The sequence below is a fragment of the Balaenoptera musculus genome, chromosome 15 (assembly GCF_009873245.2).
Source record: "Balaenoptera musculus isolate JJ_BM4_2016_0621 chromosome 15, mBalMus1.pri.v3, whole genome shotgun sequence".
Taxonomy (NCBI): Eukaryota; Metazoa; Chordata; class Mammalia; order Artiodactyla; family Balaenopteridae; genus Balaenoptera; species Balaenoptera musculus.
The window spans coordinates 18,133,526-18,148,103 of NC_045799.1; positions in this window are offsets into that span (position 1 = coordinate 18,133,526).

Genomic DNA, 14,578 nt, shown 5'->3' on the forward strand with positions numbered 1-14,578 from the left:
TTCAGCCTGGCAGAACTTATTAAGGTGCTAACAGAGAGTTTTTATGATTTTAATTAGAAACAGGCAGTGGAGCCCATGTAAAACTTCCCTATTGCCTTGGCAGTAGAGGCCCCTATTCCCTAAAGGAGAGGCCAAAAGACATGGGAAGGCCCTTCTGGAAAGGTAGGAAACCATGATCTGCTGAGAACCTACTGCATGCTGGCAGCTTCAGTATACATCACCATATTCATACCCTGTGAGGTGGATACTGTCAGGCTCTGTTTGGTTCAAATAATTTAAGGGTCTAATTCTGAGCCACAAAAATCAGTGACCATTTCACTTATATTTTGCTGCATTAAAAAACTACCCTAGGGCTTCCCTGGTGGTGCAGTGGTTGAGAATCTGCCTGCCAATGCAGGGGACACGGGTTCGAGCCCTGGTCTGGGAAGATCCCACATGCCGTGGAGCAACTGGGCCCGTGGGCCACAGCTACTGAGCCTGCGCGTCTGGAGCCTGTGCTCCGCAACAGGAGAGGCCGCGACAGTGAGAGGCCCGCACACCGCGATGAAGAGTGGCCCCCGCTCGCCACAAATACAGAAAGCCCTCAAACAGAAACGAAGACCCAACACCGCCAAAAATAAATAAATAATTAATTAATTAAAAAAAGAAAAAACTACCCTAAAACTTAGTGGCATAAAACAACTCTTTTATTATGCTCATGTACCCTGTGGATCAGGCATTAGGCAGGGCAGAGGGAAGGAGGCTTGCCTGTACTCCTTCATGTCCATGTGTCCTGAGCTCCCTCACAATATAGCAGCTTCAGTATTCTTAGGTGATGGTTGAGGGAACAAAATGTGAGAATCCCAAGAGAACCAGGAGAAAGCGGTATCTCCTCTTATGACCTACCCTTGGAAGTCACATAGCATCATTTCCATCGTATTCTATCAGTCATCCAGTCGCAAGGTAAATCCAGATTCAAGGAAAGGGGACATAGACCCCAATTCAATAAGAGGACCATCAAAGAATTTGCAGGCAGATTCTGAGCCGATATCTGGGCTCCTTGCCAGAGTCAGGAAGAACTGACTTTTCCATAAGAAAAACATCATGTCTTGAATTTTATTATGAACTGTCCTAGTCAGGGGTTCATCACTTTCTTACCTCCCTCAGGGACTAGAATAAAGGGACGTCTGGCCCTGCCCAGCCTCCGAGTTGCTCCTCAGAGAGAGGAGCTAGGAATCAGTCAGAACTCTGAGCCTCAACCTATAAAGCCCAGCAAGCAAACCAGAGAGGCTGACTCCTGCTGTTCTCCTCTCCTGTGTCAAGGCGGGAGGGTCTTGATGCCCTCATCCCCACCCCTATCTCCATCCCATCTTCTCCAGGGCAGAGCCTTATCTCCTGAAAGTCTGCGCTGAGAGATCAAGACTAGGAAGGTGAGATGGAAGGGGGATGGATAGGGAGTATGGGATTAGCAGATGCAAATTATTATATATATGTATAACTAAATCACTTTGCTGTACACCAGACACTAACACAACACTGTAAATCAACTGTACTTCAGTAAAATAGATTAGTTAAACAAAAGACTAGGGGGACTTCCCTGGTGGTCCAGTGGTTAAGACTCCACACTCCCAATGCAGGAGGCCCGGGTTTGATCCCTGGTCAGGGAACTAGAGCCCACATGCCGCAACTAAGACCTGGCACAGCCAAATAAATAAATAAATATTTTTTTTAAAAAAAGGACTAGGGGGCTTCCCTGGTGGCGCAGTGGTTAAGAATCTGCCTGCCAATGCAGGGGACACGGGTTCAAGCCCTGGTCCAGGAAGATCCCACATGTCACAGAGCAACGAAGCCCGTGTGCCACAGCTACTGAGCCTGTGCTCTAGAGCCCCCAAACCACAACTACTGAGCCAGCGTGCCACAACTACTGAAGCCCACGCGCTTAGAGCCCCTGCTCTGCAGCAAGAGAAGCCACCACAATGAGAAGCCCGTGCACCGCAACGAAGAGTAGCCCCCACTCGCTGCAACTAGAGAAAGCCCGCGCGCAGCAATGAAGACCCAATGAAGCCAAAATAAATAAATAATTTTTTTAAAAAAAGGACTAGGAAGGTGATATTGGGCATCAGGAAAAGTGCTGAATACAGAGTCAGCAGATAAAATATCAAGCCCTGCCTCCCTTGATACTAAAAGGTAATGGCCATGGGTTTTTAGACGGGTCACAAGGACCCACTGTCACCCAGAAAAGATGACTGACAAATTTCCCAGGATAATTCATCAAGTGTAGCTGTTTAATTGTAGCCCCAATTTTCAGGATTTTGTTCTTGGCCACAACTAAAGGGTGTGGCCATCCCTTAAGGCTAGACTCACATTCACCAAGTTTACAATAAGCTGATGCATATACCCAAATGCTAACATTTAAATTCACCATGAGAAGTGCAATGGCTAAATCATCCATCATCTATCCATAGAGAATCTGTAAGGGAGGCCAACTCATCACCAGACAGTTGTCATGTGATTTGGGCTCAATGCAAGTGGAGCTGGCTATGTGACCAGGATAGGTGATAAGCTGGATAGAGAGAGCCTGATGGTCTGTCTCCCAAAGAGGTACTTATCTCAGTAGCAAACTCTCTGACAGCCCAGACAGCAGTCCCCCAGTGGGGATCACATATCCTCAGCCAACAGCCTCCAGGGCTGCCTGTTTGCTAGATTGGGGCTGATTCTAGCCCCCCACCCCTACCTCACCCCACCAAGTTAATAAGCTTTCTTTAGACATGGCAGCGTCACCCGTTGGGTTGTACCAAAGATCTTTTCCCACTCCTGGTCTAAATGACATTATGTATTTAAGGCAACCTCCCAAACAGGTGTCTCTTGACCTCAGCAAGTTATTTTTTCACACTAAGCTTCCATTTTCCCACTGGAGAAACTAGGTAGGGTGATGTAAGAATTAGCTCACATGGCACAGCGCAGAGCCTGGCTCACAGGAGGCACTCAGTAAATGGCAGCTGGCGATTCTATGTGATACATGAATGATGGTGTCAGATATCTCAGCTCATCTCAGGGAAGGCTGGCCCCTAGCTGCCGTGCTGGCCCCAGGGGAAATGAGTCCCTTAGGCATATTTCTATGGCTGCAGGCAGAGCCAGGCGTCTTGGGTGCACCCCACCCCATCCCCCTACCTGCCCCCGGACACACACACTTTCATGTGACAACCTTTTCAATGTGTACACATAACCAGCAGTGTTCTTCCTCAGCTTAACAAAACAAATTGATCAAGAGTCAATACAGGTCTTAATTACAGGCTCTGCACTGGAAGACTGATGGTGGAAGATGGAAGAGGGGAGAACAGGCCCTCGATGGGCGCCTGTAATGAGGTTCACTGGTCCCCACAGTAAGTCATTTATAAACATGTTCTCCCGTCTGCGGCTGTCAGCATCCCTGACAGAGCTTAATGAGCTGCTCCTTCCTGCCCCGGGGTTAATGTCAGAAGCTGATCATGTTTTCTGTTGCAAGAGGCACTGCCTGATGGTGAGTTTCATCTACAAATGTCCCCATTCTCTCAGGAAATGCATTTCCCCAAAATTCTTGGCAGGTATACACACTGAATTTCCCACTGGGTCCTCTCAACCTCCAGGAAGTGCCATTGCTGAATTCTCCATTTGCAGCCTCTTTCCTTGGCTTGGGTGGATTCAGGAGAAGAGTCCGTCAAGCCTGGAGTTTGGGTCCTGGAGTGAGGCAGTTAAAAAGGGAGCCTTGGCATCTGACTATGCAGGTTTGGATCCTGGCTCTTCTATTCACAAGCTACATGACCTCTCTCAGTTTCCTTGTCTGTAAATTGGGAGCAATAAGAGGTAAAAGAAGGCCCTTCCATTTGGTGCAGCAGCACGGTGTGCTGTGTTTCACCACACTGGCTCTAACCAGCTGAGGCTAATAACCATCTATGGACTTGGAGAGACCCCAGATCAAAAGACCATCCGTAGACCTAACTGAAGGCTCTTTCTTAACCAATACACAGTGAGACTTACATTAACTGACCATGTACAAACCAATGGACTCATTCTATCCAATCCGGGTGCAAATGGCAATTCTTAATTAACATAGTCACAACGAACCTCCCTTCCCTAGCACATAAAATTCCCTGACATTTTCCATTCCAGAAGCCACTCGATGGATTTCCTCCACTGCGTGTCTCCCATTGACTAATAAATAAGTAAACTCGGTACTCAACCTTCTAGTCACTGAGATAGCCTTTGTTTTTCCTTTAACAGCACCTTCTTCAATAAGAGTACTTTCTCATGTAGGCAAAATAAGGCTCCCCAAAGATGTCCATGTCCTAATCCTCGGGATCTGTGAATATGTCAAGTCACCTGACAAAGGATAATTAAGATGGCAGGTGGAATTAAGCTTGCTGATCTGCTAATCTTAGGATAAATAGATTAGCCTGGATGATCCTAGTGGACCCAGTGTAATCATAAGCATCTTTAAAGGGGGAAGAGGGAGGCAGGAGAGAACCAAAGCATTGGCAGCTGAGATGGACCCAACTGATGTTGCTGGCTTTGAAGATGGAAGGGGCCATGAGCCAAGAAATGCAGATGCCCTCCAGAAGCTAGAAAGGGCAAGGAAATTAATCTCCCCTAGAGCTTCCAGAAAGGACAACAGCCCTACCAACACCTTGATTTTTGCCTAGTGAGTGTCAGACACCTGAGCTCCAGAACTGCAGGATAATAAGTTTGTGTTGTTTTAAGCCATTATGTTTGTGGTGGTTTATCACAGCAGGTGTAAGAGATGAATACAGGTATCCCCCTCATGGGGTTTTTGGTGAGCTCTTCCAGGTAAAGTGCTTAGACCATGCCTGGCAAATCCTAAGTGTTCAATTAATATTATTATGATTTTTAATAATGCCATCAATTTCTTCATTATAGAGCTTCTCACCTCCTCCCTCCCTTTGACCATTCCCACAGCTCAGCTCCCACCAACAGAGGTGGAGGAAGAAGAACTGACCTTTCCTGAGCACTTCCTGTGACCGGGCACGGTGCCGGGCCCCTGGTCCAGCACTTGGCACCTGCCTTCTCAGTGGGTGAGTGTTCTAGAATCACCTTCTCTAGAAAACCAACCAAATCTGGGCCCCAATAATGGTAAGAGCCCAGCTACAAATCATCGGCCATCTGGGGCATCTGAACAAGCATCGTCAATTGCACTCATCCAACCCTTCTCCAAACACAAGTATGAGGCACTGCTGTGTTAGGCGTTCTCATAGCATCATCTGTCAGGGGAGCTGAGCTGTGCTCGGAGCCCAGGCTGAGCAGGTCTCTGCCTCTTCCCGGCTCCGGACTCTTGACTCACCCCCTCCTTGCAGGACCAATGGCCCCATGATTTCCTAATTCATCTGCCTCCTCATTTGACTGTGACCAACTCGAGGACCCAGCCAGTGCCTAGCCCTGGCACAAGTGTGTCAGCAAGTCTTTGTTGCATGAAGGAGGGGGAAGGTATAGATCATTTGTATTTGTTCCTTGAAAAAAAAGCAGGAGCTCTCCACAGCAATGCTTAGATTAACAACTTGGGCTTCTCCAAGGTCCCTGCCAGGACCAGGACCAGGACCAGGGTGAGGCAAGAGAAGAACCCAGGGTGTGAACTTTAAAAAGGTGCTCCCTCTCCGGGGCTGACCCCGTACTGGGACAAACCCAAGAGTGAGCGCTCCTTACATTTGACACCTTAGATGTCCCAGCCCCGCCCACTGCAGTCAGATACTGTGTCACCAGCCACTGTTACTGGAGCTTGAAGCAAATCTCATTAAACTTCTTAATGATACATAAGTCAATTGTCCAACATCACTGAAAGATGAAGAATTTAGCTTGGATATTGGTAAGGATATGCTATGCTGTGATAACACATTAATCCTGAATTTTTAGTGGCTTAACATAGCAGTTGATCTCCCACTCACATTCCATGTTCACAGTGGCTCAGCGAGGGAGCTCTGAGTGGTCTAGGGCAGTGACTCTCAAACTTTGGGATGCAGAAGCATTAGCTAAGACCTTTGTTTAAAATTCAGGTTCTTGGGCTTCCCTGGTGGCGCAGTGCTTGAGAATCTGCCTGCCAATGCAGGGGACACGGGTTCGAGCCCTGGTCTGGGAAGATCCCACATGCCACGGAGCAACTAAGCCCGTGAGCCACAATTACTGAGCCTGCGCGTCTGGAGCCTGTGCTCCGCAACAAGAGAGGCCGCGATAGTGAGAGGCCCGCGCACCGCGATGAAGAGTGGCCCCCGCTCGCCGCAACTGGAGAAAGCCCTCACACAGAAACGAAGACCCAACACAGCCATAAATGGATAAATAAATTAAAAAAAAAAAATTCAGGTTCTTCATCCCTACCTCCCAAGGTTCGGATTCGGTAGGTCTTGGGAAAGCCCAGGCGTTTATATTTTTTTTGCACATTCCCCAGGTAATTTAGATGCAGGTGCTCTGTGGACTGGATCCAGCCAGACAAACCATTTCCACCTAACAGCTGGGCCCTGCCAGTGCCACACATGGTCTGACCCCTGAGTACTCATGGATCTAGCAAAAGGCTGGGAGTTTTGGTAATCTTCCTGAAGGCACAGACTTGGATGGGCTGGTCTTAAGTGGGGACAGCCTGCCATCACTGGGTGTTCTCAGTGGGTAACTATAGCCTAAGGCATGGAACATCTGTTATAAAGACAACTGCAGCCAAGGGGGGAGAGGGTTACCCATCCCCAGTGAGCCGGACACCATACCACAGACATTTCTGTAAGCCAGGAGGGCTGTGGCACTGGACAGAGCAAATTCTGCAGCACAAGCCTCTGTGAGTTGGAAAAGAATCCAGCACTGAGTAGAGCTGAAAACACTGACAAGAAAGCTGGTCAGCGAGGGGGGCAATGACCCCCCAAGGCATGGGAACCCTATTTTGTGCAACTTAGGAAGAAACATTTAATCTCTCAGCAGCTGGTATGAGAAGTCATTCATAGGAGGGGACTTCTGTACTGAAAAGCAGTTCTGATGGGCACCTTGGGGGTTGAAGCGAGCAATATACCAGGGGTCAGGCAAAACATGGAAATGATTCCAAAGAACACACACACACACACACCAAAAAAAAAAAAAAAGGAAGAGGAAGGCAAAAGCCGAGGGAGGCCTCCTTCCTCCTCGGGAAGGAATCCGAGTAAGCTAAAAAAGTGTTTATCAGGTAGTTTGCCGCATGGTGTGCCTAAGACCACATCCTTGGTCTCATCTCCAGTGAAATCTCCATTGCTCGCTCACATTGGGAAGAGTGGGTTTTCTTTGGGGGAGGGAGGTGGAAGGCTCCCACCTCAGGAGGGCTGAGCCCTTTGTCAAGACTGCAAATCAACGGGCAGTGAGCCATTCTCCCTGCTCCACTCTGGGCCACTCTACAGTCTAGAGGCTCTGGCCCCTCCAAATGGTCTTGGAAGAACTCCTGGGCCTCTCTGAGCAGAGGAAGAAGCAACCACACCTGGAGAAATCACGAAGCAGCCCCAAGGCCTGGCAGGACTGAGAGGGACAGTGATGATTAACTGAAGACCGTGCCTAACCGATTAGACTGTGATTAACCAACGAGAGGTGTGCAACCCAGGAAGTGGGCTTGATGCTACATGCAGGTGAGGAAGCCCCCGGAAGCTCTTTAAATATGTGGGGCAGGGTGAACTTATAGGGCTTGGAGCTAGTGCACATGCAGGAAGGAGCTGGGAGCCGGGGTAATTTGGATCATGCCACTAACCTAAACAATTGGCCATGAGAGTAAATGTAATAATAGTAATAATAATAACAACAATAGTAGCTCATGCTTATGCAGACCTACTATGTGCGGGTTCTGTTTATTAACTTATCCGTCCCCACAACAAATTATGATTTAAGTATATTATTGCCACCCTTGTATGAAAAAACTGAGCCCAGGGAGAGCGAGTTGCTTAAGGGTACACAGCCTGCAATAGCAGGGCCAGCATTTGAATGTAAGCAGCGTGCCTTTGATATCTATGTTCTAAGCCATTGCCCTCTGATATATGTAAAAGTGCTTTATTAAATAAATTTTAAAGTGCTGAGCAATGTTACGTATCACTAGGCTCCTGAATATCTAAACAAGAGATATTAAAACATAAGAAAGCAAAAACCAACCCATAGCTCTGAAGGACTTTCAGAGAGGTAGAGAAAATTGTGACTTAAAGATACTCTCACCTAACCTGCAGCCTTCCCCAGGTGGGCAAAATTGTTCACCATGCCCAACATAGCTGCCCTGTTTCACAATAACAATTGCCGTTCTAGGCACTTCTCTTTGGCAGATCAAAAAAAAAAAAAAAAATCAGTCAATCCTTAGGAATTGCTATGAACCAGATCAAGCATTGTTTAGACCCAGGAGGTCACAGAACTGGGCAAAGAAGACAAAAACAGAAGCCTAGAGGGTCAGTTCTGGGTTTTTTCAGCATGGAGAGTCAGTGAACAGAGACAGTCCTGGTTAAAGGGCGAAAGTGAGCACAGACCAATACAGAGGTCACCAGGAGATGCCAAAAAGGAGATGCCAAAAAGAGTAAGAGTTGAGTGACAGAAGCTGAGGGTCCTGTGTGAGCACAGCCAGAAATAAGAGCTTCAGCTGCAGGCAGTCTGACCAAATCTGCAGAGCCCCGTCCACTGGAAAGCCCCTAGTCCCAGGTGCAAAGGCTTTGCCCAGCATCTGAAAAACACGGCAGTGAAATGCCTCCTCCTGGTGACTCTAGGCCCAAAGATCAGAGCAATTCACGCTTTGCCTGCCAAGATCAGGCCCCCTGGAGGCTCGTGATGTGTCCCTCCAGCTCTGACAGGGGAAGGAGATAGCACGGGAATGTCCCTGCATCATGTGAGAAAGGCTTTCCTGATTTCTGTGTCTACATTTCATCTTTGTTGATATATTTATGTCAGATCTTGATCATCACACTTGCCCACAATTTAGGCTGTTTGCCTTCCAAACACACTAAATACGTGTTATCGCTAAGAAACTGACTTTTCAATTTACACTGTTTTGCACTCATTTCTTAAAACATCTTGGTGCCATCTCAATGTGAACCACAAAGCCACCCCTCACGGTACTGCGATCTGGACCACGAGGGAAGCAAGCAGGCATCCATCCCTAAGAGGTCCTTTAGAGATGCTTAGAGCTCGGCAGTCATCGTCATGTTCCATAAATGCTAGGAACCACAGAGAAAGCCAAGAGGGGCCTTCGTTCAACTTTAAACAAATCCAGATAAGCAGACCCCAGGCCAGCCCCTCCCGACTGCAAAAGACCCCAACAGTCTACCACCCTCCCATATTCCACGCACATGAGACCCAGGACAAAGATATCCTGTGCGATCTCCCAAGACTGAACCTGCTCACACAGCCCATCCTCCTGTCCATGACAAGTTTGAAGGTGGCTCTTGCGGTGTCCTCCCCTTTTAGAATGAAGCACTTTGACCTTGACTAGAATAGCAAGAAATCTTCTCTGGAGACTGTGCTCTGAGAAGCAAAGCACTAGGCAGAATGATCCCAGGCAAACCAGGTCTCTGTGGTTAGACAGCTCCCCAGATCATCCCCCTGCACCCCGAGACATAGCAGGACTCAACACCTGGGGGAGGGAAGGGAGTGGGAACATCACAAAAGAGTCTGCACTGGAAGAGTTTCCGTGCACTCAGGGAGCCGTGGAAGCGCCTTCCTAGCGCCTACGTGGGAAGCCCACACTCCTCTCCACCCAAGCTCGCCACCACTTTCTACTGATTCTCCCCCTGGAGCCTGGGGCTCTCCACGTTTGCCTTGGCTTCATTATCTTCCTGTTCCCACTTTTCTAATTCGCCTGCTTCCATGCATTTGCCGCCACGCAGGTGTCCTTCCACCCGGATTCTACTTTACCCATCCTTCCAGGCCCCACTCAAACCCCATCTTCTCCACAGTTCCCTCACGCATCCCCCAAGCTGGGCTCACTCTTGTGTTTCTGCGTCACACCTGGTACTCCTGCTGGGATTCTTCATTACCTGCGGTATAACTTGGGCTCATTTCCTTTTCATGTGCTTGTAAGAACAACCTGTATTCCAGTCCCGACACGTAAGCTATGTGACCTGGGGAAAGCTGCTTTACCTCTCTGATCCTGTCTCCCGATTTGTAAAATGAAGACTGTAAAGTCTACCTTCCAAATTGCTGGGGAGATGAAAGCAAATCACATGGATAGTTCACCTATCACAGGGCCTGGCGTGCAAACATTGCCCCATGAATGTCAGCGAAGCGCGATCCTGTAGGGCTTAAGTGGATGGGCTCTGGAGCTGGGTTATCTGGATTGATTCCCTGGTTTTATAACTTTCGAGTTCTGTAACCTTAGACAAGCTACAAGCTACTCATCCTTTCTGTGCCTGACTTTCCTGCTCTTAAAATGAGAAGAAGAATAGAACCTACCTTGTGAGACATGCTGGTGATGCAGTGAGTTCAATCTGATGCGGGGCTTAGAAGGGTGCATAAGCGTTAGCTCTTGGTGCTGGCAGCCCCACTTCCCTCCTGGAAGGCAGGGCCACGCCCCCAACGCCTTAGCAATCCACACCTCATCCAGCATCCCACCTGGTCGCAACAGAGGAACTGAGTCAAACCGCAATCACCCACCTCAATCCTCCTCCAAACCATGCACCTCCAGCCAGCAGGGAAGATTTTGCCAGACGCAGTCAGATAACACCCACGTCTTCAGTGTCCTTCAATCACCCATCTTCACGTCCCGAGATGGCAAAATCAGAACACTGAGCCGTCTCACTCAGTTGTGCATTTCACAGATGGGGAGAGAGGAGCACAGAGGCCAAGAAACTCCCCTGGAGTCACACAGTAATTACATTTTCTCTCAGCCTGACTTTCCCCGGCAGGAATGGCTGCCCTTGTCAGTTTCTTCCCTTCCTGCTCCAGTCCCAGCCCCTGGGGCTTTGCTGGGCATTGCTCACAAACCAGGGGTGATACTTCACGCCAAGCTCGGGTTGCTGGCAGGTCATGGTCAGCACAGGAGGAGCAGAGGTCTTATACGAGAGGCTCCTCCTTCTGGGGGAAGGGTCCTCTGTGCCCCTCCCCACATTACTGCATTATTGGCTCCAGCTCTGGGCCCTGCATCCCCTGCAGATTGGGCTGGCCACAGGCTGGGGGCACCACGATGTGAAATCTGCACCAATTCCTGGATGGGCAGTGAGCGGCAGATTCACATCTTTCACATCCTTTTACACTCACAGCCGCACAGCAAGGCAGCATCTCACTCCTTTCTACAGATGAAGGTGATGAGGTCACGGGACAGGGGAGGAATTGACTTGATCCAGTTTTCATAGTTCACTCGGAGGTTCAAAGGATCCGGTTATAAGTGGAAAGACTGGTCCATAGTGAGAACCGGGAATGCCCGTCGGTTGAGCTGTGTTACCCTGGGGGAGCCATTTCCTCCAGCCACACTCAGTTTCCCATCTGAACAATGAAGACTTGGTTAAAGAATCTCCAGGAGAGCGTCCTTTCATCTCTGACATTATCACCAAAAGGGTGATCCCATATATTTGGCAACCCATAGCCACCCCCAAATGAGTCATTCCAGCCGGAGGTCTTGGGGTCCCACTGATTCTTTATTGCTTCTTCCATAAGGTGCATTAAAAAAAAACAAAACCCTCTTTCTGCTGATTTGCAAGTTGCCTTTAGGTGCACCTGGAGGTGTTCTCTGCCCTTCCTGCCACACATTGTGGATCCTCCTGTGTCCTGACCTGCACTGTCTTCTGCTTGGCTCTGGCTGCAGCCCCTTTGCCTGGACCTACACCTGGAGTTTCTCTTTCCCACCTCCTTGCCTTTTCATTCTCACCCAGCCTGTGGCTATGCCAGGCCTGGACCTCCTAATGCTGCACTTTTAAGTGGTCTCCAGGATTCCTGCTGTTATCGACTTTTGAAGCCAATCATCATCTTATTTGTAAAGCGCTGTGAGAGGTGCAACGGAGTGGAATGAGCACCAGCTGAGGAATCAGACACACCCAGGAAGGACGCCAGGCTCTGCCACTCACCAGCCCGGACAAGTTAGGTAGCTTCTCTGAGCCTCAGTTTCCCCATCCTTAAATGGGACTTATGATAGCAATCCCATGGTTGTGAAAACTACATAAGATCATACATGTGCCTGGCACATAGCAAGCTCTCAATAAACCTCAGCTGTGAGTCTTATTAAAGAGCTTGCTGCCCCAATGAGGAGTAAGCAGATGCTGTTGGTACCCTGCTCACTCATCCCATCATCCGACCCCAGACGTCATCTGCAGACACTTCCTGTGTGCACAAATGTCTACAGGACAGTGCTGGGGAATTAACACCCCAGGAACAGGCCGAAATCACTGAGGAATGGGAGTTGGTCGATACATTTCCGAGTTTCCTCACCCCAGTGCATCAATCCTGAGCTGTGTTCCATGCCACCTCTCAGAAAGCTCCAGTGGGATTGAGCTGCAGTTACCCACAGCCAGAACCTGCTCCCCCTGACTTCCCCCCTCAGTCATAGTTCATCCTGCTGTCCCCTCCCCCATAAAACTACTTGCCCCCAAACCTTTATCTCAAGGTCTACTTTGGGGAGAACACAAACTAAGGCAGGAGGCAAATGAGTGAACATTCCACGGCCATCCAGTGAGGTCAGTGCTATAACGGAGAGAACACGGAAGTAAGGGCATCATTTCAGTTTAAGGGCTGCAGAAAGCAACCTGTTCTGGGAGGTCCCACTGGGAAATGGCTACAGTCATACCCCAAGCACCATCCATTTTTACTGAGTGCCTATTTGGTAGCAGGCACTCTGCCAGGTGCTGGCAATAGTACCCAACTCCTACCCTCCAGAACTCGCAGCCCCGAGAGTGCGGCAAACACTTAAAATTCCATGTACCTGTGCTGCGGCAGGAGCCCGCTCAGGGACTGGGGCGTGGGGGCCATGTCAGCTGAAGCCTGGGGGACGGATTAGCAGTGGCTGGGCTGTGTGAGGGGAGGGCGCTAGGCTAGGCTGGAAGGGTCTCTGTGTTCTCATCTGTTAGACCCATCACCAGGAATGACAGATGTGGACACTATCCCCCCCGTAATTAGGACTCGTTAGAAGTTCTGGCTCTTGGGAGCGGGTACTGAGCTATATTTTGGAAACAGCCTAGAATTTGGAGTGTCCGGAATTCTAGCCCTGGCTCAGCCTCTTGTTTCCTAAGTCACTTCATCTCTCTGGATCTCAGTTCACACTTCATAACTTGCAGTCAACAATACATACGGCTCCTGACTGTTGTACAGATGAGATGAAATAAATTCTATCAACACAGTGACTGGGAGCCAGGAGTTAGTTGGAGGACATACCTGAGAGCACAGTGGGCACTGGGGGGAGATGCTGAATGAAAACCTGAATGTGGACTTAGCTGACCTCTCATGTCCCAGACGTAATATGGGCTTCTTGAGAGACGTGTTTCGAGTGGATGCTTGATGTGGCATCTGGGTGGTGGCGACTCCACTTGCTCTCCTAACCCTGTTTTGGATTCCAAGGTCACTTCCCCTCAGTGAACCCTCACCCCTGAGCCCGCTTCAGAAAAACCCCCTTCAGGGTCCTAAAGCTCTGACGGGGCTGGGATTCAAGGACCCAGTGATGGGCTAAGTGGGCATGTGACCACAGATTCTGAATGGAGAGAATGATCAGTGTAAGGGTCTAAGATCTACAATGAACTTCATTAGATTCACTCCAGTTGTTTTGATATAAAAAGTGGAAATCAACCAGAAGCAGCCTTATCAAATAATTTAAACTTCTCATAGAATTTTTCAACATAACAAAAGATCACCCAGTACAAAACAATCTCATCGATCTAAAGTAATCCTTCTTGGGACTTTCTTTGTGGTCCAGTGGTTAGGACTCTGCGCTCCCAACGCAGGCGGCCCGGGGTTCAATCCCTGGTCAGGGAACTAGATCCCGCATGCGTGCCGCAACTAAAAGATCCTGCATGCCGCAACTAAGACTCGGTGCAGCCAAATAAATAAATAAATTTTTTTTAAAAAGTAATCCTTCTTATTAATACACACCCCACACACACAATTGGGCAGGGGAGAGGGTGGGGGTTAGGGTAGAAGTTCACGATGCTTGACCCCTAGGTCAGTGCCGAGATAGCCTCTCTCCCTGGCAGCTCTTTAAGCCATCACTCTGGAGAGGACCCTACATGAGGACTCTTGTCACAATGAGGTCCAGAGCCTCTGACCAGAGACTCAATCTACATGTATTGGGAGAGCAAGAGAGAGCACGGACTCCTGCCACGGAAGCAAGTCTCATTGAGCTGTGAGCTTTTATCCTCAGTAAATCCTACCATGTTGGTATCAGTGTATATGCCAACTGCACTCCTACCGTCTGGCTATAGGTTTTACATATGTGCAAATTAGGCACCCCTGGTCCCAATGGTTTCTGGTATTTGCTCTTTGGTATTCACTTCCTCATGTAACCCCACCTCTTGACTGTGGGCTGGATCTAGTCATTTGCTTTTAACGTCTAGAATATGGCAACAGTGGTGGAATGTCACCTCTGAGATGAGGTTACGAAAGATCACAACTCTCCCTCTTGCTGGCACTCTCACTCTGGCTCTTGTGCGCTTGCTCTGATGAAACA